Here is a 20,243-nt window from a genome sequence, read left to right as displayed (position 1 = left end):
TAGGGGTAGAGGAAAACCCCCTGTTGTTGGAAATAGATTGCGATATAAGGAGAAAACAAGATCATAACCACTCAATGACCTCTGAAATCTTTGAATTTAAGTCTCTGTTTTTATCTCCTTCCTCTTCCTCCTCCTCCTAGATTCCTGCAGTAGTTATTATCATCCTCTAAAATTATCCAGCTCTGTGTGGTTTCCCTCCCTCTGTAGCTCTCAAGCCCCTATTGGCTCTCATCCACTCTTCTCCCTCCCTCAGCATACATACATAATAAATCACTGGTCACCTAGAATATGGATTTTCTGAGTAACTCTGCAGTGCTCTTGGGTGTCTGTATTGTTGCCCGTATTTTCTCTATCCTGGTAGAGGGTATAGATCTCTTTAATGGGTGTGTTTCCTTTCTAAAGAATGTTGCAGTCCTTGGCGAAGAATTTAATAGATTCATTTAAAAAAATCTCTCAATTTAAATAGTTTCATAGCCTCTGACAAGCACCACAAGTGGGCTTTGGTTTGAATCCTTCCCTAGAAATGCCTTTCTGGGTAGTTCCCTTAACTCCCTAGCACCTGGAGTATGGCATTGGAAAGAAGCTTTCTTTCAAACACTTCAGATTGCTAATGTGCATATCTGTCTGTGTAGACCACAGCAGACTCTGTGATTTGTGCATCCTGCTGCAGTCTTCCCTGGGCTGTAGGAGGAAAAAGGAGGAAGACCTTAAGTGTGGCTCAGGCAGGAGTAGTTAGAGGTTGAGAACATGACTACATACAGCTGCTGTTAGAGCTCTTCCAATACCAATGAAGGAAAAATCAAAGTATAACCTCCCTCTGTCCAGAAAGCTTTAGAAATGCTTCTGACATTCCAGAGAAACCAGGTGGGATATTCCTATGATTCTCTTTAGCAAGCATCCCTCACTTCTCCTGGTGTATGCCTATGGCAGTCTATACTTTGCTACAGAGGAAAGGCAGATACTCCAGTTCAGTTTTTAAAAATTACAGGAAGAGACCTAGGAGAGCATCCATCCACTCCTATCTCTGTTCTCTCTTCATTTTACATGGCAAAGGATTGAGACAGTATTCATTTTTCCACTGGGCATTGTCTTTATTATGGCCTTGTTTGGGGGCAGGGTTGGAGCGTTGATATTGATCCTGAAATCTCTTAATACGATTTTTAAAAATTTATGTTTTGACCTATTCAGGGATGTCATATAAGGGGTACCTTGTATGTATAGAATGTATACTCGTCTTTGTATATGAATATGTGTTTACATTTGAATGTATAGAAATATGCAGGCTATTCTGTAGTTAGTGACTAGATCCTCATTTTCTTTCTCATCACATATGAGAGTTGATTCTTCCATAGACTAGCTGATAAAGGAGTATGTGGTGCCAAGATTGCTGGGTTACAGTGTCCAAAAAATACTCTCATTAGAATGGAAGCAAGCCTCTGAATCAGGAATCCTACCTCTAACACATACTGTGTTCCTGGGCAAGTCATTTATTTCTCAGTGACTTCAAGCAGCTAAGATTCCAAGTTCAAGAGTTAGGGCTGATTGGTATTGGTAGAAGGAATTTCCTCAACGGAGTTTTTTGATTTTGTTGTTGTTGTTGTTACCAATGAAATCTCAGGTCTATCCTTTAAAAAAACGATAATCTCTACTGATTTATATACACAGTACAATTATTCTTTCCTTATCTCAGGGGTTAAGATTACATAGCACTCCTGTGATCTGGAAAATCTGCCTAAAATTTTCTTAGCTCTCCCTTCATACCAGAGAAGAATTCTGAATTATTATGGTAGTAAAAGATAAAAGTGGGTTGACATGATAAAATGCTGTACATATATTTATGCATTTATGAGTTTAAAATTTTTTTCGGTGTCATTTCCTGGCCTTTGAGAGTCATCTGCAGCTTCTGCAAAGCTTCTCCCAAATTCCCTCTTTCTTTCTTTCTTTTTTTTCTCTTTTTGTTTCTTTCTCTTTTTCTTTCTTTCTTTCTCTCTTCTCTCTCTCTCTCTTCTTTCTTTCTCTCTCTCTCTCTCTCTCTCTCTCCTCTCTCTCTCTCTCTCTTCTCTCTCTCTCTCTCTTCTCTCTCTCTCTCTTCTCTCTCTCTCTCTTCTCTCTCTCTCTTCTCTCTCTCTCTCTTCTCTCTCTCTTCTCTCTCTCTCTCCTCTCTCTCTCTCTCTCTTCTCTCTCTCTCTCCTCTCTCTCTCTCTTCTCTCTTCTCTCTCTCTTCTCTCTCTCTCTCTCTCTCTTCTCTCTCTCTCTCTCTCTCTCTCTCTCTCTCTCTCTCTCTCTCTCTCTCTTCTTTTCTTTTCTTTTCCTGAGACCATTAGGGTTGTGTGCCTGTCTGAGACCAGATTTGAGTTCAGGTCCTCCTGACTTCAGGGTTGGTGCTCTATTCACTACATCAACTAGCTGCCCCTCCCATTTAATTTCTTATGCCAACCAGTAATATATTGAAATCATGATATAAAAGAGAGAACTTAATAAGTGACAGTTTCATTGAGTTGGATAGATTTCCACATTGGACTTCATCCTTTTCATTAATATAATGAATCCTTCCCCAGGATTAAAGGTACTAAAGAAACAGGACTTGTTATTTGACATTAAGTCCTATCCTGATGCTTCACTATGGCAAGGACGTGAGCTTAGGTCCTTGTTTTGTTATGACAGCAGAGCAAATCCTAGAAGGTCTTACCAAATTGGAAAGATAATGGACTTGGCAGTATTTTCAGGACCAGTCCAATTAAACTTGTAGAGGCTCTTAACTAGAGGGTCACTACCAGGTGATGATTTTTTTTTTTTAATCTATCCACAGCCACAAAAAGCACTTATTAAAGTGAAGAGAGGGTGATCACTTGGGTTGATAGAGGGAGAAGTCACACTCAGTCAACAAGCCTTTATTAAGCACTTGTGTTAAGTGCTAGAAATACACTGGGAGAAAAAATAAAACTAAGACCTACCCTCAAGGAGCTTATCTTCTTTTAGGAAAAAGAGCTGACCTCTGACAGTTACTAGTTGTACGATCCTAGGCAAATTACTTAACCCTGTTTGCCTCAGTTTCCTCATCTGTAAAATGAACTGGAAAAGGAAATGACAAAACGACTGGAGTGTCTTTGCCAAGAAAACCCCAAATAAGGTCACAAAGAGTCAGATAAAACTGAAAGGACTAAATGACAGCAAGAGGCTAGATATGAGGCAGTCTAAGAAAGGAAGATTCAACTTGATGACATCAAGAATCCTTTTAATCTGAAGGATTCTCTCAGAATGTGACCTGTAGCTGGGCTAGGGCAATTGAGAGATTCTAATAGAGTAAGAATGAAGGGTAGGGCTGAGAGAACTATTAGGTTAACTTATTTAACAAAACTAAAGTTGCATAAAAGTTTTTAGTTAATTTTTTGTGTTGACACCAAGTAAATGAGTATCAGAAATCCTTTTCCTTGGCCCCAAGCAAGGATGTAAAGGTGTATTCATTTTAACTTTGTGTCAGGCTATATTATATGAGGGGAGGAGGGAGGAGGAAGGGAGGAGAGAAAGTAAAAACAAAACAAAACAAAACAAAACAAAAAACTTGGCTTCAGCTTCAGGCCAGAGCACTAAACATGGAATCAGAAAGACTTGAATTCAAATGCAGCCTCAGATACTCAATTAGTTGCCTAATCCTAGGCAAGACCATACCCTTTCTGTGCCTCAACTTCCTCATCTGTAAAATGATGATAATAATATTGACGTTCTTTGTGAGGATCAGATGAGATAACTTATGTGAAGCTCTTAACAAACCCTAAAATATTGAACAAATTAATAGTTTTCATATCTTTAGGAAAGTCACGTCACTTTTCAGGGTCTTGGTATATGAGAATTTTGAATCTCTGGAATCCTTTTGCATATTGATTTTCTGTGATTCCCTATCTTTTATAAGCAGAGTGGATCACTTTCAAATTCTATCTTTTGGGGAAATCATGGAGAAAACTTTGGGTCTAGTGAGCCTTTCTGAAGCTAATGAAAGGAGGTTTCTTTGAGGGATTTCCTTGTGTTACAACTCTTGCCACCAAAGGGGGTTCATTGCAGCTCCAGCTCACTATTCCTGGGTGCCAGTGGCTCTATATTTGTTCTAGTAGTATTAGCTGAGGATAGCTTATGTCTCACAAGTAACTCCTTATCAAGGTTTAAATGTCTCCAGATTTAGGAATGAGCTAATGATAATGAACTAGGAAAGAAAAGAGCTATGAAACCATCAGTTGGAGCATGAAGTTAACATCTGGAAGAGGGGTAACAGCTGGAAGTATTCATTTTCCATATTGGAAAAATGAGTTTTTAATCTTCAATACTTCAGGGATCTGCCACTTCATAGGTCTACCAACACAAATCACAGTTCCTCTCTGTCTTTGTAGGTTATCTTTGAGAGAGCTATGCAACTCTTTTTGTAGTGGCAAAGACCTGGAAAATGAGGGGATGTCCATCTGTTGAAGAATGGCTAAACAAGTTGTGATATATAATTGTAAAGTAATATTACTGTGCAATGATGAGCAAGCAGTTTCAGATAAACTGAGAAAGACATATAAATTGATGCAAAGTAAAGTAGGCAGGACAGGAGAACACTGCACATAGTAACAGAAATATTGTACGATGATCAACTGTGAATTACTTAGCTATTCACAGCAATACAATGATTCAAGACAATTCTAGAGGATTTATGATTAAAAAATGCTATCCACTTCCAGAGAAAGAACTGATGGAGTCTTAATGCAGATGGAAGCATACCTTTTTCAATTTCTGAATTTTTTTCCTTTTTTCTCCCCTTTCGATTTGTGTCTTTTGCACAACATGACTAATAAAATAATAATAGTAAAAGAGAGTAGCTTTACCCTCTCTCCCTCCTCCCCTAGGTCTTCATAGAATCACACAGCTGGGACTAAAAGTAGCTTCAGCCCATTCATCCTAAAGATAAACTGAAGTCCAAGAGAAATGTTGACTAAGCTAACCCAGCTTGGTAAGTGACAGAGGCAACATTGAATCTAGGTCTTCTGAGTTTCTATACCCAACATTGTTTCCACAGAAACTTAACTGCTTCTCTGGCGTCTCTTCAAATGTGGCTAAGCTGATCCTTAAACTACTGACAACCAATTTATCCCTGGTCCGGGTTCAAAGCCTTTCTAGCTTGTTAGGATCTCTTCAAGTTAAAACACCACTGGTATAACCTTCAATAACACAAGGTTGGCTCCAGGCTGAACGGAGGCACTAGAATAAGAATTGAATAGAAAGGATTGTAAGAAACAGAGAGACAGACACAGAGAACAGACAGAGGCAAAGAGAGACAGAAACAGAGTGAAAGAGCAGGGATTTTTTGAAAGGCAAAGCTCTCATACAGTGTTTATTACAGCAAAAATTCATCTTCCATCACCCCTGCCACTGTGAATGATAATAGTCAGGTTAATATAGGACTTTGTGGCTTACAAAGAACTTTCCTCACAATATCTCTATGAGGATATAGGACAAGTATTTTCCTTATAATAATAATTTTTGTGGTTCAGTCATTTTTCAGTCATGTTCAGTTCTTCATGACCTTATTTGAAGTTTTCTTGGCAAGGATACTGGAGTGGTTTGCCATTTCCTTCTGCAGCTCATTTTACAAATGAGGAAACTGAGGCAAACAGGGTCATACATCTGTCTGAAGCTGCATTTGAATTTGGGTCTGCCTGCCTCCAGGCTCCACATTCTATCCACTATACTACTTAGCTGCCCAATAATAATAATAGCTTAATACCTATTATGTACCTGGTCCTTTGCTATGTACTTTATAGTTATTGTTTAATCCATCCTCCCAACAGCCTTTGTAAGATAAAGGCTATTATTATCCCCATTTTACAGATGAAGTAACTGGGGCAAATAACTGTTAAGTGACATATCCAAGTATACACAAATGCGTGTTTGACACTAGATTTGAACTCAAGTATTTCTGATTTTAGTTTCATCTACTACACTACCCAGGTGTGGAATAATTGGCCCCCAGCCATACTATGGCTAGATAGGAATATTATATGTGTACATTTCATGGAATTATAGAACATCAGAGTCAGAATAGCCTCAGAGATGAAACTATACAAATGGAATGAAATTCATTTGCAGTTTAATAGCAGGCATATATATACATATCCTTTTAAAGTTTGCAAAAACTTTTAACTTTTACTTCTATTAGCTTATTAATCTTTATTACATGGGAGAGTGGGAATGGATACTATGTCTAGTATTACTTCCATTTTGTAGATGAGAAAATTGAGTCTCCAAAAGATTAACTGACTTGTCCATGATTGTGTAGCTAGCAAGTTTTAGAGGTGAAATATGGACCTGTGACTCTTTTCTCTAAGTTAAGCATTTTTTCCACCTCCCATCCCAGTATCAGAACCAACTCTGGAACTTTAGTCTATTGGTTACAAAACCAATGATCTTTTTATTATTGGAAAGCTCTCTTTCATGTCTTCAGCTTGCCCCCATTTCCAAGCCTTTATTTGGGGTTCTTCTCTTTAACGAAGTTATAAGCAAAAAAACCAAAACAAAACAAAACAAAAAAAAACATGCTTTAGTAATTCCCATCAGCAACTGAAACTGAGTTTGTTCAATGTAAGATGAAGTACAGGAGGACTGGGGGAGAAATTCCTTTATAAAATTCCAAGAGGGAATAGTAAACAAAGAAACTTGGAGCCTGCTTTCTGGCTGGATTCCCAGGTCCCTATGCCTAGGAATGTCCCCTTTGGGCCATTGACATCCCCTTCATGAGGGGTATAGTTACTGGAATATCAAATATTTATATGCCAAACTTGGCTATGTTAGTTGGCCCTGTTCATTGTTTAAGGATTCTGTATGGGTAGAAGGAGGTTAAATAATAGCAAGGCAAGTTAAGGAGTAATATTAAAGTAGAAAAGTTAACAGACATTGGAAATGAGAAATATACACAAACATTAAAACAAGGATCAGGAATATAATTTATTAGAAAAAAAGTAGGGCTAGTAATCATTGCTTTTAGACAAAGCCAAACTTAAAGATTTAATCGAGAGAGAGATCTATATTCTGTGTCAGCCAAATTAAAGTTGTTGTAGATGCATGTCTATATATATGTAAGTGTACACATGTATGTATGTGTACACACACACACACACACACGTGCTTAATTATAGCCTGCTTGGGGAAGTTGGGGGGATGAAAAGAGGAAAAAAAAGAATAAAGTAAAAAATGCACAGCATAGAACTAACTTATAAGGAAACAAAGAAAAGATGGACAATCATGAATATAATCTATTTTATTATCATATGTGCTTTCTTAAAATGGAAATTTGTTTTTACATATTTTGAATCTTTCCTGGTGTTCTGCTGGGCACATGACAATGTTTTGTTTTTATTTTCCTTTTCTGTTTTTCTTTTTCTATTTTTTAATTTAGTTTCAAATAAATACATATTTTTTAAAAATACAAAGTAAAAAATAAAAAGTAGAATTGGTAAAATGGAAAAAGAAGTAAAAAAGCTAACTATAGAAAATAATTCATTAAGAAGTATAATTGGGAAAAAGAATGCTGTTAGTATTATCTGTTTGCATCAGGACCTTGTCATGATATTAAAGAATAATTTGTTGTTATCCATCATTTTCAGCTGCCCTAGATGACATTTCTATAGCAATGTATCATGGTTTGCAAAGTACTTTCTGTAATGAGTTGGGTAGTGTACTTATTCAGTGCAGGGGGAAGAGCTTCAAATATAATTGAATCTATATAGGCATTGAGGAGAAGCTTTGAATACCCTTAACTGCTCTTAGGGAGCCCCATGTTCCATTTCTGGGGTCTGGCCCTAATGGAGCTGCATGGTCAGCTAGTTAATCAAGTAGATAGAGTGTGAAACCTGAAATCAAGAAGACTAAGATATATAATAATTATGTTATTTTTTGGATCCGAAGTTCAAATCCAAAGCCTGTGTGACTCTGGGCAAGTGACTTAATTGCTGTCTGTCTCAATTTCGTCTGTAACATGGGGAAAATAATAGCACTTACCTCCCACTGTTGTTGTGAGATTCAAAAAAGATGTTATAATGTGCCTTGTAAACTTTAAAGCTTTTATAAATACTAGCTCTTGAGAGTAGAGGCTCTTAAACTGGGGTCCATGACTTTGTTTATACATAGATGTTAGATAAGTATATTTCAACATAATTGGTTTCCCTTGGAATTCGATGTATTCTGTTTTATGCAATTAAAAACACTGGGGCAGCTAAATGGCACATGGTATAGAAGACTCATCTTCCTGAATTCGAAATCAGCCTGGACACTTACTAGCTATTGTGTGACTGTGGGCAAGTCACTTAATCCTGTTTCCTCCTCTGTAAATGTACTGAAGAAGGAGATAGCAAACTACTTCAGTATATTTGGATATGGAATCACAAATGAGGCACAAAGAGTGAACATGATTGGAAACTTGACTCCACAACAGTTAAAGACATATTGAGGAGGACTTCACAGTCTTCACCAGATTGCTAAAGGACTCATCATACCAAAAAATAAAACAAAACAAAAAGATTATGAACCCTTATCTAAGACTATTGTACCTGTTGACAGAAAGCTCATCATTCTAGTAGATCTCCCTTCCACTGGGCAGGACTGTTTTCAGCCTCCAAGATCAACCTGTTTAATCTCCTCCTTATCCTTAGCTCCCACCCTGAATCTTGTTTTCACTTGCCTCAATCACCTGTTTGTCAGCTTGCCACAGGGAATTGTGTTCACCTTAGAGCTGTGAACTGCTTGGAGTTTTTCTTGCTGTGTTGTTTTTCCTTCATTCTGAGAAGAATAGTCACCTTTGTGTGGCTTCCCTGTGGCAACCAAAGGGTTTCTTTGCTTGACTTCTCCATCTGTAGTGTTCTTTTCTTGAACTCAGCTCTTGTAGTATTATGTTTTGAGCTCAGCTCTTGCAGTAGTAGTAGCAGCAGTAGCAGTAGCAGTAGTAGTAAAGCAGCAGAAGTAGCAGCAATGTGATACTAGTACTTGTAGCAGCAGTAGCAGGAATAATTGAAGTAATAGTAGTAGTGGTAGCAGCAATGTGATACTAGTAGTTGTAGCAGCAGTGGTAGCGACAGTAGTAGCAGTAGTAGCAGCAATAGCAAGTAGCAGCAGGAGGAGGAGTAGCAGCAATATGATACTAGTACTTGTAGCAACAGTAGCAGCAGCAATAACAGCAGGAATAGTTGAAGTAATGGTAGCAGTAGTAACAGTAGCAGCAGCAGCAGCAGCAACATGATAGTAATAGTAGCAGTAGCAGTAACAGCAATAGCAGCAGCAATAATAACAGCAGGAGTAGTCGTAGTAGCAGTAACAGCAGCAGCAACAAGAGCAGGAGTAGCAGCAGTACAGAAGCTAAGTGGCATAAGGGATAAGGGAACTAGGCTTGGAGTCAGGCAGACTTGAGTTCAAATCTGGTCTCAGACACTTGTAGTTGTACACTTCTATTCAAGTCACCTAACCTTATTTCACTCAGTTTCCTCATCTGTAAAATAAAGTGAAGAATTAAATGGCAAACCACTCATGTGTTTGCTCAGAAAACACCAAATGGGATCCCAAAGAAGTGGGCATGACTAAAACAACTAAACAACAACAGTAGTAGTAAGAACTAGAAATTATAAGGTGCTTTGAAATTTGAAAAGCATTTCATATATGTTCTCTTCTTTAATCCTCACAACTATTATTATTGTCTCCAGTTTGTAGATGAGAGAAATGAAAATCAGAAATTAGAGTAAATTGTCCAATATCATATGGGTAGAATGTGTCTGATGTAAGACTTGAACTCATGATTTCCTGACCCCTGGTCTAGCACTTCACCCACAACACCACCCATCCCTCAAGGGAATGTGTAACTACTAGCCTCGAAAAACCCAGAAGCCTAAGATGCTAAGCTGAGGCCATCTAGTTGAACCTCCTCATTTTACAGTTGAATAAGATAAGACTCAAGGTCATGCAGTCAGAAAATATCAGAGGGAGGATTCAAATCCATGTCCTCTGATAGCAGTCAGTGCCTTTTCTACTATACCACAAATTTAAAAATGGATCTCCCCCACCATGGGCTGTGCTTGAGGCATTTTGGACACTAAGTATATGCAACTATGATCTGTGAGCTTCATATTTACTTCTTCTGCTCAACAGATGAGTCTGTTTCTTCTGAAGGGTGTGTTTGCATGTGTGTGCACATATATGTGTGTGAATGTGTATTCAATGCATACATGTATGCATGTGGATGTATTTGTATTGTGTGCCTTTGTGTATGTGTGCAATGCATTGTGTACTCATGTGCATGTATATTCCATACATATGTATAAGCATGTGGATGTGCACGTAGATATGTATGTGTGCTCGTGTGCATGACTTTTCTTGTATTATTATTTTTTTTTTCCGTGATGGTGGTGAGGGCAGCTGCAGTGACAGGTGAAAAATGCTGTGTTTCACTGATATGTTTGTGCAGAGGGAGGATGTGACCCCTCCCCTTTCCCTCTTGCCTCCTTAGGAGAGCCTTAGGTGGTGAGCAGTTGTTAATCAGTGATAACTGTCGGGGAGAGAGCCCTCCTGTAAAAAGGTCTGAGCCAGGCATTCTGGAGGCCTTGTCTCAAGTCCTGGTTCTGTCTACCCATTCCTCCCCCTTCCCTAACACCACCTCCCCAGAAAGTGAAAGGATTTAGGAATGGGCTTGATTTCCCATTCACTGGAGCATGAAATTTCCCAATTACAGACTGAGGGGGTTTGAATCCCAGGTACGGTCAAAAATGATTAATGCTACTTGTCTGCTAGCCTAATTAGACTTGGTAATGAATGTATCTGCTCTGGTACTTCTAAAGGAGATCTGAAAATGAGTTGCCAGCTTATTCCCTTCTTTTCGGGGCTCTGTCTAGAGTCCTGTCTGTTCTGAAATTCAGTGCTTAATCTGCATGGACCTGGATGGCCATGTCTGGCTGGGGAAAAGAGGAAAAAAAGACGGGCCTCCTCTAAACCAGGTCCTATCTGTCCAGCCAGAGAGGGGTGTTCATCTTCAGCCCAGATGCCAGCTGATCCCCAGCTCAGTACTGCTGTGTGCTGTGTAAGCTTCTGGCTAAGGCAGGTGAATCCTAGGAATGCAAATGAACATGATCTGAATTCTTTGGATTTCTGTAGTGCCTTTCCTCTGAAAAGCTTTCTGGACACTTTCATGCTCATTAGCACATTCAGCCTCCAAACATCGTGAAGTTAGGATGTTGAGATATTTCCATCAGTCTTATCCACGGCAGCATCTGGATCATAAGCTTATAGGATCCTAGATTTAGAGAGAGAAGATACCTTTAGATGCCATCTGTTTTAGGGCTTCTTAAACTTTTCCCACTCTCTTGACCCCTTTTAGCCTAAAACATTTTTTATGCTACCCTGGGTATATAAAATAAGCATACAAATTAAACAGTTACCAATAATAAATCTTAAAGAAATTTATTTTAAAATAATTCTCTGCCATACATATAATTTTTCCATTTGTTAAAGATAAAAGCAAAGTTGCCTATCAAGATGGATGTACTTGTTTATTTTTCATAAAGAATTAAATCTTGGAGAAATATTTGATACCTTTTTCTGTTGCCAAATTTTTCCTGACCCCCACATTCAGTTACAGTTTAAGAAGCTTTGATTTACTTTGTACACAGCAACAAGATTATACAAAGATTAATTCTGATGGACGTGGCTCTTTTCAACAATGAGATGATATTATATTTTTACCATGTTTAGCATATATTGAATTACTTGCTATCTAGGGGAGGAGATAAGAAGAAGGAGGGGAAATTGGACCAGAGGGTTTTGCAAGGGTTAATGTTGAAAAATTATCCATGCATATCTTTTGAAAATTAAAAAGCTTTAATTAAAAAAAAAAACAATGAGATGATTAAGGCTAGTTCCAATCATCTTGTGATGAAAAGAGTCATCTATACCCAGAGAGAGGACTATGGGAACTGAGTGTGGATCACAGCATAGTATTTTCACCTTTTTTGTTGTTGTTTTCTTGCCTTTTGTTTTCTTTCTCATTTTTTTCTTTTTTTGATCTCATTTTTCTTGTGCAGCGTGATAATTGTAGAAATATGTATAGAAGAATAGCACATGTTTACCATATTTATAGAATTACTTATCATCTAGGGGAAAGGGTAGGGTAAGGGGGGAGATTTGGAACACAAGGTTTTGCGAGGGTCAATGTTGAAAAATTATCCATGCATATGTTTTAAAAATAAAAAAAGCTTTAATAAGACTTTTTTTTTTTTTTTTAAAGAAGCTTTGATCTACTTCAGCAACTTCCACTATAGAGGAGGATGCTAAAGGCTGTACATTCTTAATAATTTGCCCATTGTCAAAGAGGTTGGAGTTATAGACTTAGGATCTGAACCTTTAAATTCATTCACATTTCCCTTCTTCCCAGGGAATCATGCACCCACCCAGAAGCATAAAGATGGGATCAGAGGTAGAGCCTTTTAATCTGGATCTTTTTCAGTCTGACTTTTAGATCTAGTGGCTATGAATATGCAAAGCTATTCTCTTCCTGCTTGTCAATGCCAATCACATCTGTCTGGGTGGCAGCTATGTAGGTTGAAATATCCTACCATTATCCCAGATCAATCTTGATTTTTTAAAAAAATTTTCCTGTTGGCCACTCTTCTCTTTATCTTCTTCTTTGGTCCCTCTTCTTCCCTTTCTTTCCTCAGTTTCCCCTCCTAATTCTGCAGTTGGATCAGTTCATAAGGAAAGTCTCCAGCATGAAACAATTAAGACTGGTAAAAAAAAAATTATAAAAACATCTCTGGCCTTGTTAGGTCATAACTATCCACATTCCTCAAATGGCTGAGTGATTGTGCCTGGGTGTGTGTTTGTAGACATGCAAATCATGCCTCTTCCCTTTGGTTAAATTGGATTTTAGCCAATAATGTGTCACCGGTTCAGATGGTCTGCTATGGTGGGGAAGCTTGGACAAGTTTGCATCATCACACCTTCCTCTGTGCTCCCTCACCCTTGTGAAGTGTGCCCACCTCTTCCCCCTCCCTCTGGAGAGATGTGCTGGCCACAGCCCAATACCAGAGCTAGAACAGCTGGCTAGACCCATAATTTTGTGTTTAATCACTTCCCTCCAAGTTCTTCTGAGTGGAAATGAGAGGAATAAAAAGAGGTCGTGAGAATAGAAAGACAAGCCATGAAGACAGGTAGGTAGTGTTGGATATGGAGCACTCATCAGTGGCCATAGTTGAATTGGACTCTGTTTAGTAGATTGCTTGGAAAAGTCTCCTTATACTACATTCCAGTCCTCCTCCCCATACTTTCAACAAACACTTTTAGGGTGGGGTGGGTCCTAAGGCAGATCCAGGAAGTCTCTCAGGCAGTTTGCCTATGGCAGCCATGAAAATAAGGTCTGACCTACCTGTCCTGGATGCCTTAAGAAGTAATCGGATCATCGACTGTCAGAATTGGAAGTTTTTAGAAATCACCTGTCATTTCACAGCTCTGGTAGCTAGGCTGATAAAAGGGAACTGGAGAGATTTAGCCTGGAGAAGAGAAGGCTCAGGGTGTTAACTGTTTTCAAATATCTGAAGGGCTGTTATAGAAGTGCTATGATACAAGAGAAACTGAACTGGATTAAGTGTTAAAGGGTTGAAGTTCAAATCCCAGCCCCACCAATCCATCAATCCATCAATATTTATTAAGCTCCTACTGTGTGCTAGAGATCACACTACCTTTGTGAACTTGAATGATACTAACAATGATAAATATTTCTATGGTACTTTAAAGTGTGTAAAATACTTTATATATGTTAACTCACTGGATTCTAACAACTTTGAGAAGTACTACTATTATCCCTATTTTACAGATGAGGAAACTAAGGAGTTAAATGAATCACAGCTAAGTATTTTTTGTTGTTGTTATTCACTTTAGTCCTATCTGATCCTTTATGATCCCATTTGGGATTTTCTTGGCAAAGACACTGGAGTGTTTTGCCATTTGCTTCCTTAGCTCATTTTACAGATGAGGAACTGAGGCAAACAGGATTAAGTGACTTGTCCAGGGTCACATGTCTAGTAAGTATCTGAGGATGGATTTGAACTCAGAAAGATGGGTCTTCCTGATTCTAGATTTGGCATTCTATTCACTAGCTGCCCTACAATTTCAAATCTAAAATACATTTTAATGTCCAATTCCAAATCTAAGGATTAACCACCATTTAATATCTTGAATTGCCTTAACCTCAGTGAGTCTAGTTTTTTCATTTATAAAATGAAAAAGTTGAACTAAAGATTTCTGTGTTGTTTTCTATTTTCAAATATATGATCCTGTGTTCAATTTATCCTACTTGGTCCCAGAGGATGGACTACATGTTGCTGAGACACAGATTTCAACTCTGTGCAAGGAAAATCTTTCCAGTAATCCTTGTTGACATGAATGAAAGCCATCCCAAAATGGAATGAGCTGTGTTTGGAGGTAATGGGTTCCTCTCCCCAGAGCTCTTCCAACAAAGGCTGGATGAGCACTTGTCCTGTATATTATAACAGAGATTCTTGTTCAGGCAAGGATGGGTGGATTCTAAACTCTTTTCTGACTGAATAGACTGATTCTGGGAAGGTCAGGCAATGGACCTGAAAGAAGGTTCACATCCTCCAGTCTTCCTTTCCATTCTTTTCATGTTATAATTCCATGGGACTCTCTGCCTGAGAGAGTGTTCCCTAGAAATACCTGATGGTATTCTTATTGCCAAGTCAGGATATGGATGGCAAAAAGACTGAACATAAGCAAGAGTTAAGTTATGAATGAGGAAAGTCTTCCCCCAACTCCCTCTTTACTTTCTGGAAAGACTGTTCAAGAACAAGGAATTAGCCAAAAAGATCAAAAGATAAGGGGAGAAAATTAGGACTTTGTATTGGAAAATCAGTACTTGAGTCATTGAGAATTGTTTGAATTTTAAGCGATTTTCAGTTAATATATTTTCAAATAATTATTAGTCATGTCTTTTATGCTATATCATAATACCCTTCAGATATTTTGTGTCTTTTATGCTGTATTTTCCTCTGTGTTCCTTCTCCCAACCCAACCCTCTGTCCAGAGAGCCATCCCTTATAAGAATAAATCAGAAGGGCATCTAGGATCAGCAAAATTAATCAATATGTTTGCCAATCAGGGACCCACACTTAATGGTCTTCTAACTCTGCAAAGAATTGAGGAGAGATCTCTTCATATCTCTTTCTGGGAATCAAGATTTGTCATAATTTTATAATATTTTATTTAATATTTATAATATTTTTTATTTTATTTTATTTTAATTTGTTGTCTTCCTGGATTTATTTCACTTTATGTCAATCAGTTCATTAAGGTCGTACCATGCTTGTTTCTTTTATAGCACAATAATATTCCATTAATGTTCCATAACTTGTTTAGATATTCTCCAATCAATGAGCATCTTTGGTTTCAGTTCTTTGTTTTTGCAACAAATGTTGTTGTCATTGACTTTAAGTCTGTGGAATCTCTGGGTCAAAGGGTGTAGACATTTTAGTCAACATCCTTACAGAACTTCAAATTGCTCTCCAGAATCATTATACCAATTCACAGCTCCACCAAGAAAGCATTAGGGTGCCTGTTTTTCCACATCCACCCTAATATAACTGTTCCTATCTTTCATCATCTTTTCTAATTTGCTGGGGCGATTTGAAACTTCAGGGTTTTGCCAAATTGAATTTCTTTGCTCATATTCTTTGACTATTGAGATAAACACATTTTCATAATGATTTCTAAATTCTTTGTGGATCTGGGATTTCTGGGTGAAGGGGGGAATATTCTCACAGAAGCAAATTGAAAACTCTTCTCCCTTTGGGAGTTGAGACGAAAATATTCCTTACTTTGGGGCAGAACTTTTAGTTGGTCACTCCTAGATTTGTTCTCAGACAATAGATGTGCTACTCATCCCTGGATGATCTGTGAGCTTCAAGGTCCCAATCTCAAATTAATGCAATGAGGTTCTACAGTCAGAGATTTAAGTTGGAAAAACCTTAAAGGGCATTGAATCCATCTCCAATGGAGAAACTGAGTCACTAAGTAATTAAATGACATGATTATACCACACAGCTAATATCTGGGATAGGATTTGTACTCAGCATAGTTTTTTATCCTATCTATCCTTCCACAAGTCCTCTCTACCTTTCACTATCACCATTCCCATTTCTCTCATCTCATCTTCATGTGCCCCACTTCTGCGTTATAACTTTGCTTCCAGAGCAATTCACAACATGAATTGAATGCATTGTTTCCAAGACCAAGATGGATGATAGAAGGAGAAAACAATCTGGATCGTGAGAAGAAAGTAATCAAGAAATTATTCCTGGTTTCCCAAGAAGGCTGTGCAGAGGCCAATATATTGAAGTGCCAGGGCTGGAAGATTTTTCCTGGAAGGTACTTCTTTTAAAACCACAAGCTACTCAGCTGGTAAATGTTCTTTGTGGCACTGTCCAGCATGATGGAATTTCACTGAGTTGGAGTTGCAAATCTGACAATATGATAGAGATGGCCCAATGAAGGGTCATCCTCCCCTTCTCTACTTTGGATTTTGCCTAAGGTTATTCTGTCTATCCGTGGATTTGGAAAGTTGGAAACCTTGTGCAGCGTCTGTTTATAAGATCATAACTTTTCTTTTTCTAAAAGAATTAAATTCAAAAAACCAAAAACAAACCCCCTCAAACCCTCAGCAGTGTTATGTAGGGTATTCTGGACCAAGGAGTCAAGTTTTTATGCTTTAATTTTAACATAATTAATTAACATAATAAATTTAACATAGGGCTAATCACTTAATTTCTGGAAAATTTCTCCCTTTCTTATGGCAGGAGACATAATGTTTCTTCTAAGGTTTGCATTTTGTAATTTTTAAGAATGAAATTAGCTTATGTTTGTAAAATGTTTCTGAGGCCCAGCTTTAACTTTGTGACCCTATTGTAACTGAATGTGGAGGTTAAGAAATTATGATTATTATCGGTAAATGTTTGATTTGTATTCCTATTTTATATACCTGTATGCCCAAGAGTTACATGAAAAATTCTTGAATGAAAAGAGTCCACAAGGGGGAAAAGATATGCATGTTATTTATAGGGTATATGCCATTTTAGTTATATGTATATTTTAAAGAATTCAGAAAGTACCTACACTATTAAACCATCCTTATGTACAAAAAAGATGATGTAAAATATAATAATGTGTAAGAAGGTAAGCCTATTCCTTTGAAATACATTCTTTTAATTTATTTTTAAGCCTTTTATTTTCAAACTATATGCATGGATAATTTGACAACACTGACCCTTGCATAGTCTTGTGTTTCAGATTTTCCCCTCCTTCCCCCCACCCCTTCTCCTAGATGGCAAGCAACTTTTGGAATACATTCAACTAAACTACAATCTCCCCACAGTAGATTGATTGTGTTAGAGAAAATTTTGCCTAGCTGCTGACTCCTAATCATAATTCTGACATGTCATTTCAACTTTTGTTTTTCTTTCCCTCCCAATAAACTGCCAATCAGCTGTTTCCCTATGTAATATCTCCCATATACAACTTCTTTCTCATAGAGCTGCTACCATCCTGGTACAGGCTGTCATCGCCTCATGCTTGGACTGTTGTGATAGCCTGCAGGTTGGTCTACCTGCTTCAAGTTTCTCCCCATCTCAAGCCATTTTTCCTTTAGTTGTCACACAGATCTGATCATGTCAATCCCCTCCATAAACTCAAGTGGTTCCCAATTATCTCCAGGACCAAATATAAAAACTTGTATTTTATTGCCTCTTTCAACCTGCTCTATCCCCATCTTTCCAGTCTCCTTAGATCTCGTTGACCTCCCTATTCTCTGCAATCAGGTGCCACTGGCTTCCTTGACCTTTTTCCTACGTGACGCACCATCTTCCAACTCTGGGCACTTTCATGGGCTGTCTTGCATGTGCTTGGAACACTCTCCCTCCTTATCTCTGCTTTCTGTCTTCCCTGGCTTCTTTCAAATCTCAGCTAACATCCCCACTTTGGACAAGAAACCTTTCATTAACCTTAGTGCCTTCTCGCTGAGATTATCTCCAGTTTATTCTGGCGATATCTTGTTTGTACATAGTTTTTCTTATGTAGTTTTATCCATTAGACTAAGATCTTCTTAAGAGCAGGGAATGGTGGGGATTTTGTGGAGGGAGGTCTTTCTATCTCCAGTGCTTAGCATAGTTCGTGGTTTATTGACATGACTAAAATATAGGAATGATAATAGAAATCATTTAAGGGGGAACTTGAGAACCCATTTTTTTCATCATTCAACCAAATTGTTAGAAGATCATATCCCTTGTCTACCCATACTGTTAGAAGCTTGTTTATTTAGAACTGGAAAAGACTTTAAAAGCCATCTAGCCCAATCTTTTCATTTTATAGATGAAGAAACTAAGGCTCAGAGAAATTAAATGACTCTACTGAAGTCACACAGCTGATAAGTGCCTGAGACAGTTTGAATTCAGGTCTTCCCAACTCCAAGATCAGTACCCCATCCATATACCACCTAGCTGTTTGGAGAGATGACAGTCTCTCTTCTTTAAGAAGACTCCCCAGAGGAGGCATTTCCACATCCCCTTAAAGCCTAAGATCCTTTTTTATACTTCTCTTTAAAATTGTTTTGACGATTTAGCTTTGTGGGGCTAGATCTGTGTAAAGGAAAAAAAAAAGGAAGTGAGGTCAATGTAATTGCAGGGAAGGAATCTGAGAGGGATTTCCCTTTTCTCGCATGTGACTTGGCATTTTAAAATTTCCCCTTCGTGCATGAATCAATGTTCCTCCACCTGTTCTGTGGGCTCTATGGGTCTTGGATTGTAATATCAGGCTTTCACTGGATTCAGCAAGTTTGGTTTTTTCTTGGATGTCAGAAAAATGATATTAGATCTCAGATCTGGGAGCAGATGTCTTCTGTCCCTGATAATTTCATTGACAGTGTCCAAGTCCAAGATTGCTTCTGAATTCAGGACTGAGGTTGAGGGAGAGATGCATTTTAATAGGAAACCTGCAAGGGATCAATAATTATCTATTAAGTGTCTACTAAGTGTCTACTGTTGCCTGTGGCTCAAACAAGCTATAACATTCAAAGGGGCCACACCGTCTTGGCAAATGGGTTAACCCAGGTTAAGGGTAACCAACAAGCCTCAACCCTATCCATGAGTTAGGGGAATGTCGCTTCCATGGATGTGAAAACTTCTTTCGTTAGAATGGGCAGAAGAGAACAGTTTGTTCCAACAACTGTAAAGGCTGCTGAAACAGATGCTGGGGAGTACTTAGAGACTGATCAGACATCAAAGATGCTAAGTCACCCATCACATCCTGTGCCATTACCAGTTATCCTGACCTTTGTCCAGCCCCTGAACTTAGCTGATTGGAAGAAAGACTGAGGCTGATGACTGTGTGGCTCTGCCCTACTGAAATCCAATTCACAAGCCAGTCAAAACATTACCCATGTTCTCATGGTTTTCTTTGAAAAGAAGGGTTCATGATTCTCCTCTTCTTCCACCTCCTCCTTCTCTCCTCCTCTTCCTCCTTCTTTTCTCCTCCTTCTCCTCCTTTCTTCCTTTTTCTTTCTTTCTCTTCTACCTTCTCTTCCTCCTCTTCTCATCTTCTCTTTCTCCTCCTCCTCCTCTCATCTTCCTCCTCCTTTTTCTCTTTCTCCTCCTTCTCTTCTCTTCCTCCTTCTTCTCTTTCACCTCTTCCTCCTCTTATTGCTCCTTCTCCTTTCATCATCATCAACAGCATTATTATTAACATGTTTCACTTATTCCTTTTGCCTTTTAGTTATAGTCATTTCTTTGAAAATCTTTCTAATTTGAGCTCTCCCTTGTAATAAAGAAATACAACTAAATTAAAAAGAAGAGGAGAGGAAAGGAAAGGAGAGGAGAGGAGAGGAAAAGAGAGGAGAGAAGAGGAGAGGAGAAAAAAGGAGAGGAGAGAAGAAGAGGGAAAAGAAGGGAAAGGAAAAGAAAAGAAAGGTTCATCACAACGATGTGCTAGGCATTGTGCTCAATTCTGGGGATACAAAGACAACCAATCAAACAATTTCTACCCTCTGAGAGCTTACATTCTAATGGAGGAGATGACACAAGTCACATTTAAACATATATAGAATAAATATAGAGAAAATAAATGTACAGGAGTTGATTACAAGGTAGTTTGGAAGGGAGAGTGCTACCTACTGTTGGGGGTATTAG

The 20,243-nt window shown here is 38.3% G+C and overlaps 1 protein-coding gene across 1 annotated transcript in view; it reads left to right on the top strand.

Annotated features, from left to right (window-relative positions):
• The window catches only part of RASSF5 (Ras association domain family member 5), a 109,311-nt gene that overhangs the window by 966 nt on the left and 88,102 nt on the right, over positions 1-20,243 (top strand). The gene's annotated exons all lie outside the window — the stretch shown is intronic.

Source organism: Antechinus flavipes, chromosome 4 (genome assembly GCF_016432865.1).
Source record: "Antechinus flavipes isolate AdamAnt ecotype Samford, QLD, Australia chromosome 4, AdamAnt_v2, whole genome shotgun sequence".
Classification (NCBI taxonomy): Eukaryota; Metazoa; Chordata; class Mammalia; order Dasyuromorphia; family Dasyuridae; genus Antechinus; species Antechinus flavipes.
This window is presented reverse-complemented; position numbering and strand designations above follow the sequence as displayed.